General features: G+C 41.7%; 1 pseudogene; it reads right to left on the bottom strand.

The window, feature by feature from the left end:
• Positions 1–13,506, bottom strand: part of LOC115512934 — a 52,270-nt pseudogene extending 38,764 nt beyond the window's left edge.
• Positions 13,507–17,409: the final 3,903 nt, after the last annotated feature.

Below are 17,409 nucleotides of genomic sequence, written 5' to 3' on the forward strand. Positions count from 1 at the left end.
ATTTTTATTTTTGGACAAAGCTTCACAAAAGCTTTAGAAGAAGAAACAGGTTGGGGCCCTTGGATGGTTCAGTCGGTTGAGCGTCTGTCTTCGGCTCAGGTCATGATCTCGCAGTTTGTGAGTTTGAGCCCCGCTTCCGGCACTGTGCTGACAGCTCGGAGCCTGGAGCCTGCTTCAGATTGTGTCTCCTTCTCTCTCTGCCCCTCCTCCACTTGTGCTCTGTCTCTCTCTATCAAAAATAAATTTTTAAAAATTTTAAAAAATAAAGAAAGAACAGGTATAAGCCGCCCATGAAAATCAGCTATAAAGTCAAAAAGTGGTAGGAAAATATTTAAGGTTTTAAGGTTAAAAAAAGGAAGTACCCAAACAATACATTCCTGTGGATGTCTTTTCACCAAGGATGCTCAAGGAAGGTTTGAATTTGGTTTTGAAGCGGAGATTATGGAAAAAAGAGTCTGACCACATGTCATGGTGAAAGCTGGCCTCCACACCCCATGGCTATAAATCCCCCCTTCATTTGTGAAATATATGAGAATTGTGAATTGTATGTAAAATAGATGAAAAATAAGATCGCAGCTCTCCTTCTCTACATTGCCCCGAAAAAAACCCCAAAAGCCAGCTCAACACCATGCCTTTCTGTTTTGTTTTGGTTTTGCACTGAGAGATTGTTTGAAGGAATACTTACATCGACATCCAGATTTCTCAACCTCAGCGCTGTTGACATTTGGACCGATAATTTCTTGTGGATGCTGTCCTGTGCTTTGTAGAATGTTTAGCAGCATCCTTGGCCTCTATCCACCGATGCCAGGAGCAACATTCCCCCCACAGTCATGATAATCAAAAATGTCTCCAGACATTGCCAGTGTCTCCTGGGGGCACGGTGTCGGGGAGCCGCCCTCCTGAGGACCACTGTTTCCGCTGTGTTTTACTTCCATAAAAGGTTAGAGAGAGTGCCTGATGTTAAGCGAGATTGAAGCAGGAAAAGAATGAGAAAAGATTCCAAGCACTCCTCCACCCAATTCTGTAAAACCTTTTTCTCTTAGAGGAGTGGGACAGCGACAGCAGCGATGACCTAGAGAGGCCCCCAAGCCACACGTCCTTCATGTGCAAGAACACGTTTCTCTGCTCAGGCACTCCTGATGGCCAAGTTGTCCTGGGCATGGTTAGAGCAAGGGAAACCCTCTCCCTGCTGACAAGTGGTCTCTTTTTCCCTTCCCTTTGGCCTCAGGGCACTTTCTGGCAGAGAAGGAAAAAAGACCTAGACATCCATGAGTGGAAACACTGCAGTCTTTTCTCTTGGCCAAGTTGGCTCTGGCTCTAATGAAATTACTGGCAGTTACAGCAAAAGGACCCCAACCTTCTCAAAGAGTCCACTGACTATACTGGACAGTCAGTAGCTTCTCTTTCCAGGGCTGCTGCCGAATGAATGTTTGCTAAAACATACACGGGCTCTGATTCAAGATGAAAATTACTTATTTACTTACTCCTTCCTCTAGATTCCCGACGGGGATGACCTAAGAATGCAGCACAGGTAAAAATTTACATTGCCATTAGAAACTACAGAAGTGTCGCATTCAAGTGAAGCGCCAGAACTATTAACAGAATTCTGCAAGAAATAAGAAGCTGGATTGAAAGGAGGGCCAATTCATGTGAGGGTCACCATATGAGGAGGGAAAAGCCCAGCCAGAGACTATATGGAAAGGATCTTCTGGGTCTCCTGGGGCAGTAGGTGGGGAAAATGTAAAGCTTACGTCTCTAGGTAATGCATCTGTCAATCAAGGATCACAGAGTGGAGATTCTAGTAAGAGGCTAGCTCCCAGCTTACATTTGACAGTGAGGAATGCGAAGTGAAGTATACACTGTTATTACCCATCAACCCATTCTGTCTCTTTCCCTCCCCCCCATCTTTGTCTTCCTTTTTTCCTTCCTTCCTCATATATTTTCATCTTTCCTTCCCTCCTTCCACCCTTCTTCTCCTTCCTCTCCTCTTGCCCCCCTCCTCCCCTCCCCCCTCCTCCTCCTTTTTCTTCTTCCTCTTCTTCATCTCCTCCTCCTTCTTTCTTCTTCTTCTTCTTCTTCTTCTTCTTCTTCTTCTTTTCTTCTTCTTCTTCTTCTTCTTCTTCTTCTTCTTCTTCTTGTGTATAAGCAGACAGTCATTGAAAGCTTATTGTTCCCAGACACTATTATAAGCATTGGAGATATAACAATATACAAGATAGTATACAGTATACTATTTGTTCTCTATTTGGTAAGACTAGTTGGAAGGCAGAGAACAAAACTACCACCCGGATAAATTTTAGTTGCAGTGAAGGCATAAGCAGGATAGAAAACAGAATGCCACTAAGTCTTCTTCATTTGGGTTCCACCAGATCACAGTGGAACCAAAAGGAGTATTAGAGAACCAGGGGAGGGAGTAAGGTTTCCGCTCCTGCCCCCACCACTCAGACTAGGAAAAAGATGCTTCTACATAAGGGAAGACAGTGAAGGGAGAGCATAAGAGGGAGAGTTCCTTGGGTTCCAGAGCAAGGAGTCCTGTGCTCTTGGGAGATCCCAGGAAACAGCCAGATCCAGACGAGTAGAGTCTGTGGAGTGTGTCACAGGCAGATGGGGCATTCCTGGTGAAAGATCATGGGAGCACAGCTGACACCTGGGTGGACTTACCCTGAACTTAGATACTATACTGAGGAAAGAATAACGTTATGAATTAATGGAGTTTAAATTTCTACCAATCTGGTGACATAAGACATTATATCTTATGTCCAGTTTCAGAAAAATTCAGAAAAGTTGTCCATGCTGCACACACTAAATTTGTAAACTCGGATTCATACAGCTATATTCATAAGTCTCTCTTATCTAAAGTAAATTAATAAATCACAAAAAAATCCTTTCCTAAATCCCACATCTCTCTCTGCTATCACTCATTCACTTCTGTTCACAAATTTGTTAAACATATTCTTTATTAGCTACTGCAATTTCCTCCCTCCCTACACACTCACCCTTCAACCAACTCCAGTATGGTTTCTGTTCCTGTTATCTACCAGGAAAACATTTATTAAAGTTCTTGGTGACTTGTAGGCTCCTAAATGCGGTGGGTACTTTCCAGCTTATTTCATTTCATTGTATTTGATCTTTAAACAGCATTTGGCACTGTTTTTGGCTCTCCTTTTTGAAACTCTGGCTTTCCTTGCTTTCATGACATCACACTCTCCTGGGCTTTCCTACTGGCGCAATCTTCTCAGTTACATTTGTAGGCTCATCCCCTCCTTGATCATCAAATATTGGTATTCCTCAAGATTCAGCCCTAGGACCCTTCTCTTTTTACTCTGTCCTCCCTCCCTGCATGTTTGCATTCGTGACCATGGCTTAATGAAGCCATTGTTATATATCTATATCTATATCTATATCTATATCTATATCTATATCTATATCATCTATATCTATATCATCTATCTATCTATCCATCTATCTATCTATCATCTATTAAATGACTTTCAATTTATATCTTTTGATCAGTCTTATCCTCCATACATTGGATCCTTATATCCAACCACTTATTTGGACCATTCTAGAATATCTCAAACATGTCCAAATTTGACTTTTTGATCTTCCATCCTGTGTAAACCTGCTCATCTTCTCTAGTCCTTTTACTGGTGATTGGCATCTATCTCTCCACTTCCTCCCATATGCATTCTTACTCTCTGGCTTTGGGTCATACTGGCCTTCTCTTTGTCTTCAAATGGGCCATGCTCTCTTCCCCATAAGGGTATGCTGTTCTATCTGGAACGTTCCCCCTTGCTGCCTTCCCTTCGATGTAGACTCCTCTTCCGATCTCCACTCAAACATTCCTCTGCAGGAAGTCTTTCCTGTCATCGTGCGGACATCATTTCATTAGGCTCGTCTGCTACCTGGCATCATAGCACCATGTTCCTTTTGTTTCATGTGATTGCACATTCATCAATCAGTATCTGACCCCTTCTCTCAATTATAAACTTCCTGAAGACAGGGCATTATCTGTTGCTAATCTCCATTTGACCCCAGTGTCAATATGCTTGGAATGAATAAAATAATTATCACTAAAAGAGAGAACTGCTTTCCCCAAACTGAGTTGTTTGCCTTTTCTTTTTGATTTGTAGAGTTTTCACATGCGGACTTTTTTTTTTTTTTTTTTTTTTTTTGTGCAATCTACTGTATCCATCTTTCCTCCTTTAAGGCCATTTTTAGAATGGCCTTTGCCACCCCAAGATTACATAAATATTCACCAAAATTTTCTTCCAGGACTTTTATGGTTTCATTTGCAAGATTTAATTCTTGAATCCATCTGGAATTTATTTCTGAAAGGAGCGAAATAGTGCCAGCTATTTTGTTTCAGAGCCAGTTCTTCCTAAATTGAAAACTTCAGCTATATCCAGTAGTGTGATGTCATTGGAGATAATAGGATTTAGAATCAGAAGGCCTGGATTTAAGTGCAGTTCCACCACTTGCTCACTGTACACATTTTAGCAAGTCATTTAATCTCTTTGCGAATTATCAGAAACCTTTACAGGAGGAAGACTCAGGGAAGACACAGTTCAGGAATCCTCACGAACAAAATGGCCATTGAAAAGGTAAGAGAGAGTAGAAGAGTGGCATATCGATTAAGAGTGATGAGCAGTGGGTGTTGTATGGCTGCGATGAATCACTGAATTCTACTCCTGAAAACAGTACTGCACTGTATGTTAAACTACCTAAAATTTAAATTAAAAAAAAAAAAAAAGAGAAGAGTGTGGGTTGAGTCAGACTATCTGAGTGGCAACCATTTTATCATCCACAAGATGACATAAAAACTGAAACTATATGCTTTATGGTGGGGCTTAAATACATTAGTGAATGTCAGGCACTTAAGGCTGGTGTCCATAAGCAGTAAGCGAGGGTCCTCATAGCAAGGGATGTCACCTTTTTAGTGAGGGTAGTGGAGAACAGGTCCGTCTGTGCTCTCTTGAAGGAACTAGGAAAGTAGGTAAAGTGTGCTACCTAAGGGCTAATAGGAATCTAAAGAACACGACGTAGAGCCGTCAGTTTCCTGGCAACACGACCAAAGCGATTCCCTCCCACCTCTGATTTCCGTTTGTTCTTGCGGATCTGCTGTGTGTGGTCTCGTCTTAACGTGTACAGAGGTTTAATGTTTTCAAGTGTCAAGGGTATGAGCTTATGAAATTCAGTACATTACTACCTCAAAGTTTATAGAAACCTGGTCCTTTGATATCGACACGTCTTAATAATATATCTAGACATGAATACCTCTCAAAAGAAAGTAATAAATGCCGGGGAAGTCTCCTTCCCCAGCAAGTGAGGTGGGGAAAAGTTACCTCATGTGCCCACTGATAATGAACCTCTTCATCACCGTTTCGATCCCCTAAAGTGCAGAAGGAACTGGGGAGGTGGCATACAGGAACTACCTAGTATCACGGAATAATACACACTGAGTCGCCGTTGTCACTTACCTTTTCCAGTCTATTTCCTTGGGTTGCAGACCCTGACGTGGCCCAGACTCACATGACAACAGGCAAGGCCAGGCCAGGAGCTGCAGTGTCCACACGCTGATTGAAATGATTAATGGAAGTGTATGTGTGTTTCACTGAGTTCCAACTAAGGGATTTATGACTGGCACTGGATTTAACGCTGTAACTTATTTGAAATTGCTTATCATTTTACAGTGTGTCACATAACTAGATAGCATCAGTCACTCAACTGAGGATATAATAAATCCATTCTATTGGTTTTGTTTGAGGTTTTTGTTTTGTTCGTTTTGTTTTCCCTTTCGTGCTGGGAAGAAAAATGTTTTCTTTCGTTTTGTTTTGGTTTGTTTTTCTGACATGGTTCACTTTTATAGCAGAAAACATCCAACAAATTCCCACAGAGAATTCAGGTGCTTATTTGACATTGATGATTGTAAGTGCAGTTGAGTAATTTTAACTTTATTAACTACAAGATAAATTTATAAACAGAATTCCCATTAGCAATTCCTATAATGTATCAATTCAGGGAAGCAGCCATTACTGGAAACTTGAAAATAACATAACTTTTCCCCCCACCTTTACCTCCCCCATCACCAGTTCAATGAGCGGGATTGTAGGTGGGGTGGGGACAGGCATGAGTCTCAGGAGCGTTCTCTGCTACCCTGTTGAGAAAAACAATGCAAGCTCCCTTTCTCTGGTTTTCTCATGTTCGGTGATTAGTCCTCCATACCCATAGACCTCCTGGGGTGTGCAGGCATGGTTTTCACTATATAGACTGTTCCAGCCAGAAGTGTGATTCTTCTGTGCCAGCCTCTGGGCAGATAATTCAACTCAGCCCTCTGTTCTGCAGTGGGGACCAATTACATCAAATTCAGAGGCAGGAGTAAAATGCCCCATTTTCTCTCAGGTTCAAGCCATATCTTTCAGTCAAGGATTGGCAACAGAAAAACCGATATTTTGATATCCCTCCCGTCCCCCACAAGCACCCAACCATTTACTGGGTCGTGTTTCTTCTCTACCTATTGCCAGCCACAGACAGAAAGTCATCATTAACTGGGACTCATGCTCTCATGACACGATATGATCAGTTTGCTCAATCCCAGGCACCAAGCAGAATCCTTGCCATTAAGGTCAGCAGCAGAGAAATGCCAGTTGACCATATGACCTGCCATTTAAGTAGAAACAACAACAACAACAACAACAACAACAACACTACTCTAATGTAATCAATTTCAGTTATTGTGTCTTGATGTTAATTATCTGAAACAGCAGAAAATCAAATGTTATCCTAATTTCTACTCAGAACCGAGACAGGAGTCAGATCCCATACAAGGAACATTGACCCAAAGCCGGAGAAACAGGCACAAAATCACTAATTGACCTCCACTGAGGGGGGAAAGAGAACAACAAAACATTCTTTTCTCTTTGGTCATTTTTCTCTCTTGAGTTTTCTTTCTCGGTTTTCGGAAGAAGCGTCCTCAGATGGGATATTAGTGCTTTTTAATTTTAGATGAGAATGAGTCACTTCTTTTTGGAAAATGGCTCCAGGCCATGCATGATTCCATTTCAGGATTTTGGATGGCTCTGTTGAGGTCTTCAGGCAACTGGCAACCCACTGGGCAAGGATTAGTGTCTGGCCCAATGTCACGCCCTCTAAGTTGCCACAGGCGTGTCACAAATATACTCAATAGACCCAGGTCAGCACTGGCAAGATTTATTATTTTTATTATTTGTACTATTTACTTGAAGGCACTGTTTATTTTACTGGGAACGGGAACTATTTACATTTCGCCAGTTCTGTTAGTTTCTCGGGCTGCCATAACAAACTACCACAAACTCGGTGGCTTAAAACAACCAAAATTTATTCTCTCACAGTTCTGGAGGCCAGAAGTCCAAAAATCAACGTGTCCGCGGGGGCGTGCTCCCTCTGAAGGCTCTGGGGAAGAATCCTTCCTCGCTTCTTTCAGTTCCAGTGGCTCCAGGCATTGTTTGCCTTATGGTCCCAACCCTCCAATCTCTGCTCTGTCTTCACATGGCCTTCGTCGTGTGCTCTTCCTTCCTTACTCTTGTTTTATAAAGGCACCTGTCAGTGAATTTATGGTCCACTTTTAGCCATGTTGTCGTCGTCAAGAGATCCTTAATTACATCTGTAAATACCCTTTTTCCAAACAAGATCACATCGACAGGTTCCCAGTGGACATGTCTTGGTGGGTCCCATTCAACACACCATGCCAGCTGTGTAAGGAGAAGATGTGGAAAAGTGAGTTAGCTGGCCCTGCATTTCTGATGTATTTCAATGATTTTGAGCCCCACAGAGAGCGCACTGCCTTTCTGAATCTTCCCAGTTGGCCCCATCCCAAATCTGCCTCTTGGCTGGGCAAATCTTGCACCGATTTAAGAAAGAGACACTTGGGGCGCCTGGGTGGCGCAGTCGGTTACGCGTCCGACTTCAGCCAGGTCACGATCTCGCGGTCCGTGAGTTCGAGCCCCGCGTCGGGCTCTGGGCTGATGGCTCAGAGCCTGGAGCCTGTTTCCGATTCTGTGTCTCCCTCTCTCTCTGCCCCTCCCCCGTTCATGCTCTGTCTCTCTCTGTCCCAAAAATAAATAAACGTTGAAAAAAAATAAAAAAAATTAAAAAAAAAAGAAAGAGACACTTGAGGAGGAGATCCTACCATGGCATTCTGTGCATCCTGCCTTTCCCACAACTCCCTGGTGAGTGTTCATTAAATGTCTCATGAAACTAAACTAATATGACAACCTCGTCCATTGTCCTCCCCGGGTAAAACCACCATGCTGTTTAACCTCAACACTCACCTTCCCACACCTATTCCCAAGTGTAGACCAAAGTACCGACTGACCTCATACAGCATTCACGACTGCCAACAACAAACGGACATGGAACACAGATCAGCAATCCTACCTTGTTTTCTAAGTATGCTTTCCAGGACAATATTATATACCTTCACTGTCCACAAGAATCCCTCCCCCAACACTCCTAGTTGTCGATCTTACTTCTCACTGTGTTGATAATATTGAAACAGTCTTTCCATTCTGAAATGTACCACCTCTTTTCTTACCCGGACACTACTCCTTTCAGCTAGCTTCTCATAACCCCTTCCGAAGGACCTCACTGCTGCAATTAGCCCTTCTTTCAATCAGCTCTCTCTCCTCGGAGCATTCCTACCTCCAGGAATCAATCCTACTAGTGTTCAAGTATATTCTCGTAGCTCCAGTACCTATGAATAAACTCTCTCTTGGCCCCAAAGTTCCCTTCTATTTTGTGTCCTTTTCTCCACTCCCCTTTTCAGAAATTCTTGTTTTGTTTTTAACTCATTTTCCTCAAATTTCATTTCCCATTACCCTACGGGCATTATCCACATAAGAATCTCAATTCCCCTTTATGCCATCAATTTCACTGACCATCTCTGTATCCTTAGTTTCCTTAACTTTTATTTGAGCAATTTCCCTGTATTTTGCAGGTTTCTGCACATTCTTTATAGGTTTCATCTTCTTTATTGTGCCAGTAACTTCCTTTTTTTTGGTTACATCTAATTTATGCAGAGATAAAATCCTACGGCCAATATACCTACCTCAGTTTTCCATTTGGGGGACTTGGTTTAAAAAAAAAAAAAAACTTGGTGGACTGCTAAATTATGCATGAATCCATTTTGGCAACAGCATTGAAATATTCCTCTGTTGTATAAAATCTACATATCACACAGAATGGTCACTGGGTTTTAGAATCTATTAGAGTGGTGAAAATGATCTTAAAAATTGGCAGGACATTTGTTTCCTGTAGAAGTGATTGGAGCATGACCTTTTGTACAAATCATATCGTTAAATTATTTCCTTGGAGCAAGAGGGTCTAAATATATCTCTAATGGCGCACATTTGTATGGCCCTTTATAGTTTTCAAGGAAATTTCATATCCATTACTTTATTTGATCCTTACAATAGCCCTGTAAGATACTGGTATTTATCTAATTTTCACAGACAGGAAGAATGAGGCTTCTAGAGTCTGTGTGACTCACCCAACACCCTCCACCTAGTGCTCAACTTAAACCCATGGCCATTACCCCAGTGGCTCAACCTTGAGTGCACAATAGAATCACCAGGGAGCTTTCAGAAATCTCAACACCCAGGCTGCACTCAACACTAATCAAATCAGAATCTCTGGGGTGAGATCAAGGCACTATTATCTTTGAAAACTCTCCAGGTAATTTTAGCACGCAACTAAGTTTGAGAAGCAGTACTTCAGCCCCTCGTTTCTGTAGCACTACCGTCACTCCAGTTCAACTCCCGCTTGCTGTCATCTTGAAGACAGATCTTTTACTGCCGTTTAAAGGGGAAGATGACTTTCTTGAGACCGAGTTTCTTGCAACGCAGATATCAGCCTTTTATAAGGGGGAAAAAAAGAAGGAACCATGTCAGTCACTTTAGATATGTAATTTTCTCCCAAGTCTCTGACGGATGTGTCTACATCTGCATTGATCGGAAGATAAACAGTGCCAAAAAGGGGTGTAGTGTGATTTGTGGGAAGTATCAAAACATTTGAACCTGCCTCGTAGGTTTGTGCACATCGTATGGATATTCATGCTCAAATTTACATTCAAACGTCTTAGGGATGCCATCAGCTTCTTATTCTTTCTAAAGGAATTATAAAGTTGGCTCTGATATTGTGGCTCGTTTGTTTCTTTTTAATAGCTGGGGATAACCTTAGAATGGCTTGGGAATGAGCTTAAGTATCTTAACACTTGTCTTAGGAATGTACCCTACATACGTAAGGTCTGACAACTATTGATTGTAAAATTATTTTTACACCTCTCCCCTCTGAGGCTGCATTGGAAAAGGGCAATTGTTCTGCTGTGACAATGAAATGGCTCTGTTCCTAAGCATGCACTGGGGAGACGCGATGTTGGTAAAATGTTAACTGGCAGCATACTGAAGTTTTTCAATTATTAAGAGAGCATTTTCCTTGCAAAGTTAGGCCATGAATAAAAGGTAAGTAAAAGAGAAATATCTCCAGAGTCCAAGTACATTTCAAGGCTCATCGCAATATGATTGAAAGAAGAAGATAGAAACTGAAGTAAAAATGATGATCTTACATCACTTCTTAAGAATACCAGGTTACATTGTTACATTACATTCTGAAACCATTGCCTCGGTTTGCCATATGTAAAAATGGGGATCCACTTCTGAAACTTTATATAAAGTCTGGAGATTTTGTTTCTTCAGCACACGAGGAGCAGAATGAAATCAAATTTTTTGTATACGGTTTAAGTGAAATACATTCAATTACGATCATTTTGGTGACTGATTGTAAGGCAGCTGTTGGAGACCAAGGCTCCGACCAGTTGTTTGTCTCTAAGAAGTACACTAACCAAACAGACAACTTCTTCAGGAATGCTGTTTCCACCAGATGAACGCCCAGCTCAAGAACATGATTTCCTGTTGCATCGCATGAAGTCAAAATTCTTCACTCTAGTTTCTAAGGCACCATATCCCCGCAGCTGTTTCTTCCTGTTTCCCAGCAGGCACTCTGTCCCGGTCAGGCTACTTTCTCTGTGTCACCCCACCCGCTTCCCTGCTGATCCCCGACCTGTGTCTTTGTGCGTGCTGCCTTCTCCACTACAGTACCTTCTCTCTCCTCTCCACCTGAGGAAAGCAGTCTTTCTTCAAGGCACAGCTCAGTTCACGTCACTTCTGTGACACCTCTTCCAGCTGCTCTGGACCTCGCCAATTCCCTCAACCTTCATTATCCATGCAAAGTACAACCATGACCGCGTATTCTCCTGGTCCTTGCATTAAGAATTTTCTAGTACGTGCAGGACCCTTGCTCCGAGGTACCAAGAAGAATGCATACAGATGCCCCATGTTGAGAAGTCAAAACCCATAGTGCATACGACAGACACTATGTTTCCTATATAAGGGCAGGGACAATAGAGCTTGTGTCCAGGTAATGTTTCTGTCACCACTTCAAAATGGAAGGAGTCCCTGAAGTAGATTTTTAAATGTTGGTGTGGTCGGCTGACCTTTTGTTGTCCAGAAAATATGTTGGAGTCAACCTTCCTCAAAGAATAATCCATCTTTAAAATTCTGTGACTGGTTATCTTTTTACTGAACAGATGGACTTGTCCATTGATTTAGCACCATGTTGACATTATTAAATTCAATTAAACAAACAGGTTGGTCCATGGTGTCCTTTTCTTCTCCCTGTGCACTTCTCTGAGTGACATTGCCCATATGTAGAAATGGCATGCCACGATCTCAACTGACATGTGAATTATGGCCTATCGTGGATTATTAGCAAATAGTCCAGGCTGTTCCTATCTCAATCCATCCTCCTTTTGTGATTCAGTATAGTCACCAGGGTGTGAGGAAACCACTACTGCTTGGCTCTGTTTTCTCCCCAAATCCGAGGTGACACTTCTTCTCCTGCTCCAACAACCTTTCAAAGCTACCATGTTTCTGCAAGGCAGGGGGGACCGTAGCTTCTATCTCCACTGTGTAATTCAATCAAGGATAATCCGTGCCCAAATGGACCTGGTTTCTCAAGGGTGTAGCTCAGAGACGCTTATGAAGTAAGTTTGTCCCTGCCCACAGCCCACTCTGCCCTACACTCTGTCCTCCAAGAGTAGGTTACAATTGATAGGTTAGAGGTTCCGAATCACTTCGGGAGACTTTGTTTGTTTCGTAGCAGCTTTATTGACATATAATTTGTATAGTATATAATTCATTTATTTAAAGATTAGAATTCAGTGGCCTTTAGTCTTTTCACAGAGCCATGTACCCATCACCGTGATCAATTTTAGAACATTTTCATCATTGCAGAAACAAACTCCAAACCCTTTAGCTATTACCATTCCAATCCCACCCTAAGCCCCAATCCTTCTCAGCCCTAAGCAACCACTGATCCACTTTCTGTCTCTATAGATTTGCTTATTCTGGATATTTTATATAAATAGGATCACATAGCATGTGGTCTTTTGTGACGGACTTCTTTCCGTCAGCATAATGTTTTCAAGTTTCATCCACACTGAAGCATGTATTGTACTTCATTCCTTTTCATAACCAAATAATATCCTATTATATGGATATGCCACATTATATCTACCCATCCATCAACTGATGGGCATTTGGTTTGTTTCCACCTTTTAGATATTGCAGGTCATGTTGCCATGAACATCTGTGTATTAGCTTTTATGTGAACCTAAGTTTTTAATTCTCTTGCCTATATATCTAAGAGTAGAATTACTGAGTCAAATCGTAACTCTATGTTTCACTTTTTGAGGAATTCCCAGACTGTCTTCCAAAGTAACTCCACAATTTTACATCTCTACCAGCAATAAACAAGAGCTCTGATTTCCCCATATCTTCACCAACATTTATTGTGATCTTTTTGATTCTAGGTGCCCTACTGGGGTGAAGTTTCCTATTTTGATTTTGATTTGCTACTTGAGGGCTGATGACGATGAGCCTCTTTTCATGTGCTTGTTGATTGTTTGCTTATCTTCTTTGAAGACGTGCCTATTCAGGTCCTTTGCCCCATTTCAATTGTGTTATTTGTATTTTTATTATAGATATGATTTTTAAGTATTTTCTCCCATTCTATGGGAAATAGTCAGTTCCTCATCTTTTGGTTTATGGAAGAGTCTAGCAAACTTCTTTCCCTACCCTTGATTTTAAATGCCAGTAGCAATCTTTCTAGTCATTTTGATAACCCAAAATACTCCCATGTAGTTCCAAGTCATGTTTTTAAGACAGTATGATTCCCAAATCCCCAAATATTATGTTTTCAGCAAGGACGACTGTATCCCCCAAAGTCCTCACTTAAATTTCTAATTGCCTATGCCATTGAACCAGTCCACGTATAAATCCCACAGGCACCTAGACACTCAACACGTCCCCTTCTCCTCTCTGGTTTCCTTACCAAGACACCGTCCACGGTGCATTCTACCATCCACCACCGTTCTCCATCTCTCTTCCTGCTCTCCTCCAACTCAATCGCCATGTTCTGTTGACTCCACCTCCTAAAAATCTCTTCACTTCATTCTTTCAAAGCCCTGGTCACTAACCTTTACCTTGGGGGGGGGGGCTGTTGCAATAGCTTCCAATTGTTTTCCCGCTTCGGTGGCTTCATTGTCCAATCCAGAGTGACTTTTCTAAAAGGAAAACCCGATGAAGTGTACTCCCTGTTGAAATCTCTTCACTGGCTTTTTATCATTCTAGTGGCTCTGCCCAGCTGGTGGTTTGAGAACACTTAGGGATTTGATGGAAGGGTTCTGGAAAGGTCATGTCATTCACAACAGTGCCACCTGTTCCTTTCCAGTTTTATCAGTCAGTTAATAGAGTAGGAAAATTTCTCAAAACTAAGCAAAAAATAAATCAATGATTTTAAATATTTTTCCCCTTTAAAGGGAACACTTTGCTAACTTCTCATTTCATATCAAGGGAACAGGTGTGCTGTGGCCAGTGAATTTCAAAGTGAACAAACTCATATCTCACCCATATTATCACTCAACTGAATCTTACTAGCCAAGATGGTTTGAATTACTTTTTTTTTTAACATTTTATTTTATTTTTGAGAAAGAGATAGAGTGTGAGTTGGGGAGGGGCAGACAGAGAGGGAGACACAGGATCCAAAGCACAAAGCCAGGTGCGGGGCTCGAACTTAGGAACTGTGAGATCATGACCTGAGCCGAAGTCAGATGCTTAACTGACTGAGCCACCCAGGGACCCTTGTTTGAATTACTTTAAATCGTAGTCTTAGAGTTTTTGTATACATAATGGACCACTTATTAAAGAAAGCAAAAAAAAAAAAAAATACAATGTCAAAATTCAAGTTATGAGAATAAAAATGATAACGATTCTGCAATCTAATCTCAAATTGATTCTCACCAGATCTGTGGCTTGTTTAAATTACAATTTGCAGCTGATTGAAAATTTTTTTTCAAAAAAAAAAGTAAAAAGAAGAAATATAGTAATGAGTATATTTAAATTGACCATTTATTGGATAAGAATAACACACAATGTTTATCTAAGACCGTAAGTGAGACACAACAACCTAACACCTCCTGTCTCATCATGTAGAAACAAAAAATAAAACAGTTGTTTTTTTAACTCTTGGTCAAGAAGACAGTTTTTGTCAATTTTTAAAGCATCAGTAAGTAATTACATTTTAGTATACATGTTAGTACACATTCCGTTCCCAAACCAAAACAACTTTGCCATTTCTGATTTATTTGTCAACAAATTATGCTTTTCTTACACAATTAATACAAAGTAAATCAAATCATACAAACCATTGTTAACGGGAAAAAGACAGATTTTGTCTTCGATAGAACTATCGTTAAAATTATATTTTAGGAGAGCTTTACAGATCTAGAAGAGGCAAGAGTGAACTAGATTGCATGTCTCTCTGGTAGGCAAAAAAGAAGAAAAGATGAGGGGTGAGAACCCACCCAAGCCTCCTCTTTTCCCAAAAACTCACAGAAAATTCCAGTTTCCTTTACACCATGCTATCAAAGGCTGACCTCATACCGAAAAGTGGTTTAGGCATTAGTTGCCTCATTCAATTTACACTTAAAGGATATAAATGCAGAAGGTTCTGCATTCAGTGTAGGAGAGTGAACTCCTAACAAAATCGGTCTCCCACAAATAGTAGCGTAAACTCCGGTCAGAGAGACAATGCAATCACTTGAGGTTTGGGAAAACTTCACAAAGTCCGGTAGACTCAGGGCCCCACATGAGCTAGTCCGCCCCACCTTGCCCATCTGATTTCTTTTCACTCTCCCTCCATGCTCGTTCTTCTCCAGGCATTCCTGCCGTGCCCACCCGGAACCCTCTCCCCCATATGTGCTTGCCTCGCTCACATTCTCTGCATCATCTCACGAGCCCTTTCCTCACCATTTGGTAACAAATAACAACCCTCCAAACCTCTGCCTGGCCAGGACATCCTGCCACCTTACCCTGCTTTATCCTTCTCCATAACACCCGCGACCATCTGACATACCGCATATATTTGTTTATTGTTCCTTTTATCCGTGCATGCTTACTAGGATGCAGGGTTCATCCGAGCACCATGCTGGGCCATCCCCAGCACCTAGAACGGTACCTGGAACAAAGCAGTTAAAAAAAAGTGTACACTATTTGACTAAAAGGATGAATATGAGGTATTCTGGAGAACTGGGGGTGGGGGAGGGATCTCATTTGATAGTCTGGTAGCAGAAAGGCTTTCCGGACACAGTGGTGTCCATGGACAAAGGAATAATGGCTGTCAAGGTAGGAAGCATATGTGATGACAGGCCAGTGACACTACTAGACAGACTGGAATGTGTCTGATGTTAGTATAAACTATAAAACCCTGGAGGGTCAAGCTTATACGTTTCTCACGCAAGTCCCTCAGATGAGATCCTTAAGATTCAAAATGTTGAATGACTTGCCGAATTCACATAGCAACCAGAGGAAACAAGGACTTTCTGATTGCTGGTCAAAATCTCTCCACATACACCCATACCCCCCAGCCTACCCTGCTGTGAACTGAATTGTGCCCCCCAAAATGCATGTGTTGACCCCCACTGTGACTGTATCTAGAGAGAGGGCCTATCAGGAGGTAGTTAAGGTTAGACTAGGTCATAAAGATGGTCTATTTATAAGAAGAGACACCTGAGAGCTTGCGGTCTTGCTGTCCCCCCACCCGCAAACGCACGGGAGAGGCCATGTGAGGACTGACAAGACAAGGTCATAAGCCCGGAAGAGTACTTTCACCAAGAACTGAACTCTGTTACTACCTTGATCTTGAACTTCCCAGCATCCAGAATGGAAAAAAAATACACTTTTGTTCTTTAAGAAGATCCAGTCTGTAATACTTCGTTATGGCAGCCGAGCTGACTAAGCCATGGCCTTCCCTCCTCTGTCACTGCCTCTCCACAAAGCGGGTGTCAAGCCACTAATCTATACTACCACATGGCTGTCAATCATGAGGAGGGGGTAGGGAATAGAGCTGAGAAGTGGGTTACAAATGATGTCTTTCCCACACCTTGCCATCTTTAGTCAGCTCACACTCTCAGAGCCTTCACAGGTGACTCACTCGACTAATTCAGCGGCTTAGTTTTGACGTTCACAACAGCTAGCGGAACTATATCTACTTGAACACTTCAGGAGAGATTTAAACAGTGTTTTCCTATTGTCTCAGTCTTTGGGTACAAGCTGAATATTCAGATGGAGGCAGGAGTCGTCAGAAAAAAAAAAAAAAGCTATCGTTTTCATTTTCAATCTATCAGCACCCCCAAGTAATTCACCCAGTTCGAAAGCAATGAAGCATGGAGTTCACTTGCAATGACACAGATCCAAGCATATTAGTGCAATTATTTTATTAAATACTTTAGAGGACATTTCTTTTGTCTGGTGCTGTAATATCACCTTTTTAATTCGTGAAACTGAAAAAGAAAACTAGAGGCTCCATTCTTATTTTAGAAGAATCCCTGCCAGCAAAAATATTGGTATTTAAAGCCTGGGTTTGGAAGTAGGAAAGTGGAGGAGATTGCATTAAAATTCAATCCAATTCATCCAAAGTTTATAAAATATAAATGATATGCAAAGCATCGGTTTCTCTGTGGGAAATGTAAGAAAACCTAAGGCGGGAGCTCTGCCCTCGAGTTAGAGGTATGTATACGTATGTATGAGCCACGATGTTGGGTACAAACATCAAATTGTTCCTTCCCCATTCTTACTGAAGCGATTATAAAGATTATGAGCAGATATCAGTGCTGCAGTTCAAGAAAACATTATATATATGCCAGGAGCGTTGAAGAAATCATTTAGATACAGCAAGATGGGACTGGATGAAAAGAAAGAGCCATCTAGTATTCTGTTGCATGTCTAGAAAATAAGAGGGAGAGGGGTGCCTGGGTGG

The sequence above is a fragment of the Lynx canadensis genome, chromosome B1 (genome assembly GCF_007474595.2).
Source record: "Lynx canadensis isolate LIC74 chromosome B1, mLynCan4.pri.v2, whole genome shotgun sequence".
NCBI classification, from domain to species: domain Eukaryota; kingdom Metazoa; phylum Chordata; class Mammalia; order Carnivora; family Felidae; genus Lynx; species Lynx canadensis.